The 5,089-nt window shown below is 38.5% G+C and overlaps 1 non-coding gene across 1 annotated transcript; it reads right to left on the reverse strand.

Moving 5' to 3' along the window:
- Positions 1–1,260: 1,260 nt before the first annotated feature.
- Positions 1,261–1,368, reverse strand: LOC112730891 (small nucleolar RNA R71). The gene has a single exon (XR_003166694.1). It is a non-coding gene; the product is annotated as a small nucleolar RNA R71 (small nucleolar RNA).
- Between the last annotated feature and the right edge of the window lie 3,721 nt (positions 1,369–5,089).

Below are 5,089 nucleotides of genomic sequence, written 5' to 3' on the forward strand. Positions count from 1 at the left end.
TATCATCAAAAAATTAATGTTTTGATTCAAAAATTTCAAGTTTGTTACTTGCTTGTTAAGAAAGATTCAAACTTTAAGTTCTAGAATCATATCTTGTGATTACTTGTGAGTCAAGTCATTGATTTTGACTTTTAAAAATTCAAATCTTTTTCAAATTAAAATTTCAATCATATCTTTTTCAAATTCAATTTCAAAATCTTTTCTAACTTCTTATCTTTTTAAAATTGATTTTCAATTCTTATCTTTTTGTTTCAATCATATCTTTTTAAATTTCAATAATATCTTTTCCAAAAATAAATTTCAAAACTTTTTCAACCAATCTTATCTTATTGTTTCAATCATATCTTTTTCAAAACTACCTAACTAATCCTCTCTCTCTTATTTTCGAAAATTCCCTCTCTCCTTTTTCAAAATTCCTTTTTAATTAACTAATTGTTTTAATTTTAATTTAACTTTAACTTTAATTTTCAAAATCTAACTTTCAATTTTATTTTTTATTTTAATTAAATTTTGAAATTCTCTCTCTCATCTCCTTCTATTTATTTATTCATCTACTAACACCTCTCTTCCATCCAAAAATTCGAACACCACCTCCCTCTCTATGTTCGAGTTTTCCCTCTTCTCTTCTTTACATTACATTCTTTTCTTCTTCTACTCACACAAAGGAATCTCTATACTGTGACATAGAGGATTCCATATTTTCTTTGTTATTCCCTTCTTTGTCATATGAGCAGGAGCAAGGACAAGAACATTCTTGTTGAAGCAGATCCTGAACCTGAAAGGACTCTGAAAAGGAAACTAAGAGAAGTTAAAATACAACAATCCAGAGACAACCTTACAGGAATTTTCGAACAAGAAGAGGAGATGGTAGCCGAAAATAATAATAATGCAAGGAAGATGCTTGGTGACTTTACTGCACCAAATTCCAATATACATGGAAGAAGCATCTCCATCCCTACCATTGGAGCAAACAATTTTGAGCTTAAGCCTCAACTAGTTTCTCTGATGCAACAAAACTGCAAGTTTCATGGACTTCCATCTGAAGATCCTTTTCAGTTCTTAACTGAATTCTTGCAGATATGTGATACTGTTAAGACTAATGGAGTAGATCCTGAGGTCTACAGGCTTATGCTTTTCCCGTTTGTTGTAAGAGACAGAGCTAGAACATGGTTGGACTCTCAACCTAAAGATAGCCTGAACTCTTGGGGTAAGCTGGTCACGGCTTTCTTAGCCAAGTTCTTTCCTCCTCAAAAGCTTAGTAAGCTTAGAGTGGATGTTCAAACCTTCAGACAGAAGGAAGGTGAATTCCTCTATGAAGCTTGGGAGAGATACAAGCAACTGACCAAAAAGTGTCCTTCTGACATGCTTTCAGAATGAACCATCCTGGATATATTCTATGATGGTTTATCTAAGCTATCAAAGATGTCATTGGATACTTCTGCAGGTGGATCCATTCACCTAAAGAAAATGCCTGCAGAAGCTCAAGAACTTATTAACATGGTTGCTAACAACCACTTTATGTACACTTCTGAGAGGAATCCTGTGAGTAATGGGACGCCTCAGAAGAAGGGAGTTCTTGAAATTGATGCTCTGAATGCCATATTGGCTCAGAACAAACTATTGACTCAGCAGGTCAATATAATTTCTCAGAGTCTGAATGGAATGCAAGCTGCATCTAACAGTACTCAAGAGGCATCTTCTGAAGAAGAAGCTTATGATCCTGAGAACCCTGCAATAGTAGAGATAAATTATATGGGTGAACCTTATGGAAACACCTATAACCCCTCATGGAGAAATCACCCAAATTTCTCATGGAAGGATCAACAGAAGCCTCAACAAGGCTTTAATAATGGTGGAAGAAACAGGTTTAACAATAGTAAACCTCTTCCATCATCCACTCAGCAACAGACAGAGAATTCTGAGCAGAATCTATCTAGCTTAGCAAATTTAGTCTCTGATCTATCTAAGGCCACTCTGAGTTTCATGAATGAAACAAGGTCCTCCATTAGAAATTTAGAGGCACAAGTGGGCCAACTGGGTAAGAAGATCACTGAAACTCCTCCTAGTACTCTCCCAAGCAATACAGAAGAGAATCCAAAGAGAGAGTGCAAGGCCATTGATATAACAATCCTGGCCGAAACCACAAAAGAGGAAGAGGACGTGAATCCCATCCTGGGATGTCCAATGATCAACAAGGAGTTTCCCTCTGAGGAACCAAAGGAATCTGAGGCTCATCTAGAGACCATAGAGATTCCATTGAACCTCCTTATGCCCTTCATAAGCTCTGATGAGTATTCTTCTTCTGAAGAGAATGAGGATGTTACTGAAGAGCAAGTTGCCAAGTACCTTGGTGCAATCATAAAGCTGAATGCCAAATTATTTAGTAATGAGACTTGGGAAGACGAACCTCCCTTGCTCATCAATGAATTGAGTGATCTGGATCAACTGACATTGCCTCAGAGGAAACAGGATCCTGGAAAATTCCTAATACCTTGTACCACAGGCACCATGACCTTTGAGAAGGCTCTATGTGACCTTGGGTCAGGAATAAACCTCATACTACTCTCTGTAATGGAGAAACTGGAAATCCTTGAGGTACAAGCTGCTAGAATCTTATTAGAGATGGCAGACAATTCCAGAAAACAGGCTTATGGACAAGTAGAGGACGTGTTAGTAAAGGTTGAAGGCCTTTACATCCTTGCTGATTTCATAATCCTAGATATTGGGAAGGATGAGGATGAATCCATCATCCTTGGAAGATCCTTCCTAGCTACAGCAAGAGCTGTGATTGATGTTGACAGAGGTGAACTAGTCCTTCAATTGAATGAGGACTCCCTTGTGTTTAAAACTCAAGGTCATTCTTCTGTAAACATGGAAAAGAGGCACAGTAAGCTTCTCTCACTACAGAGTCAACCAGAGCCCCCCACAGTCAAACTCTAAGTTTGGTTTTGGAAGGCCACAACCAAAGTCTAAGTTTGGTGTTGGAAAGTCTCAAAAATGCTCTGAACATCTGTGAGGCTCCATGAGAGCCCACTGTCAAGTTATTGACATTAAAGAAGCGCTTGTTGGGAGGCAACCCAATTTTTATTTATCTAATTTTATTTTTATTGTTCTTTCATGTTTTATGAGGTTCATGATCATGTGGAGTCACAAAATAAATCCAAACATTAAAAATAGAATAAAAAACAGCAGAAGAAAAATTACACCCTGGAGGAAGGACTTACTGGCGTTTAAACGCCAGTAAGGAGCATCTGGTTGGCGTTCAATGCCAGAACAGAGCATGGATCTGGCGTTGAACGCCAGAAACAAGCAACATCCTGGCGTTCAGACGCCAGGAATGCACCCTGAGGAAAGCTGGCGCTGAACGCCAGAAACATGCTGCATCTGGGCGTTGAACGCCCAGAACAAGCATCAATTCGGCGTTTAAACGCCAAAATTGCTTGCAAAGGCATTTTACATGCCTCAATGGTGCAGGGATGTAAATCCTTGACACCTCAGGATCTGTGGACCTCACAGGATCATCTCAGGATCTGCGAACCCCACAGGATCCCCACATACCTCCACTCATACTCTCCCCTCTTCTCATTCATCCTCTCTTCCCAATAAACACCCTTCCCACCCAAACCCACCCACTATGGCCGAACCTACTCCCTCTCCCCTCACTATATAAACCCCTCCATCCCTCCTTCATTTTCACATAACACAATCCTCTCTTCCCCTTCTTGGCCGAAACACAACCCTCTCTCCCTCTCTTCCATATCTTCTTCTTCTTCATCTATTCTTTCTTCTCTTGCTCGAAGGTGAGCAACATTCTAAGTTTGGTGTGGTAAAAGCATAGCTTTTTTATTTTTCCATAACCATTGATGGCACCTAAGGCCAGAGAAACCTCTAGAAAAGGGAAAGGGAAGACAAAAGCTTCCACCTCCGAGTCATGGGAGATGGAAATATTCATCTCAAGGGTCTATAGCTCAGTGGTAGAACATTTGACTGAAAATCAAGAGATCCCTGAGATGCCTCAGGGGATACATTTTCCTCCACATAATTATTGGGAGCAACTAAGGATAGGAGCACCAAGAGCACTCCATCATCCTCAATGAAATTAGAGAAGATCAAAGAGCTATGAGGGAGGAGCAACAAAGACAAGGAAGAGACATAGAAGAGCTCAAGGACATCATTGGTTCCTCAAGAAGGAAACGCCACCATCACTAAGGTGGACTCATTCCTTGTTCTCAAATTTTCTGTTTTTCGTTTTCTTTATGTTAAGTGCTTATCTATGTTAGTGTCTTATTACATGATCATTAGTATTTAGTAACTTTGTCTTAAAGTTTTGAATGTCCTATGAATCCATCACCTCTCTTAAATGAAAAATGTTTTTAATTCAAAAGAACAAGAAGTACATGAGTTTCGAATTTATCCTTGAACTTAGTTTAATTATATTGATGTGGTGACAATACTTTTTGTTTTCTGAATGAATGCTTGAATAGTGCATATGTCTTTTGAAGTTGTTGTTTATGAATGTTAAATATGTTGGCTCTTGAAAGAATGATGACAAGGAGACATGTTATTTGATAATCTAAAAAATCATAAAAATTATTCTTGAAGCAAGAAAAAGCAGTGAATACAAAAGCTTGCAAAAAAAAATAGAAAAGAAAAAAAATAGCGAAAAAAATTTTTAGAAAAGAGAAAAAGCAAGCAGAAAAAGCAAAAAGCTCTTAAAACCAAAAGGCAAGAGCAAAAAAGCCAATAGCCCTTAAAACCAAAAGGCAAGGGTAAATAAAAAGGATCCAAGGCTTTGAGCATCAGTGGATAGGAGGGCCTAAAGGAATAAAATCCTGGCCTAAGCGGCTAAACCAAGCTGTCCCTAACCATATGCTTATGGCGTGAAGGTGTCAAGTGAAAACTTGAGACTGAGCGGTTAAAGTCAAGGTCCAAAGCAAAAAGAAGAGTGTGCTTAAGAACCCTGGACACCTCTAATTGGGGACTTTAGCAAAGCTAAGTCACAATCTGAAAAGGTTCACCCAATTATGTGTCTGTGGCATTTATGTATCCGGTCGTAATACTGGAAAACAAAGTGCTTAGGGCCACGGCC

This window comes from Arachis hypogaea, chromosome 12 (assembly GCF_003086295.3).
Source record: "Arachis hypogaea cultivar Tifrunner chromosome 12, arahy.Tifrunner.gnm2.J5K5, whole genome shotgun sequence".
NCBI lineage: Eukaryota > Viridiplantae > Streptophyta > Magnoliopsida > Fabales > Fabaceae > Arachis > Arachis hypogaea.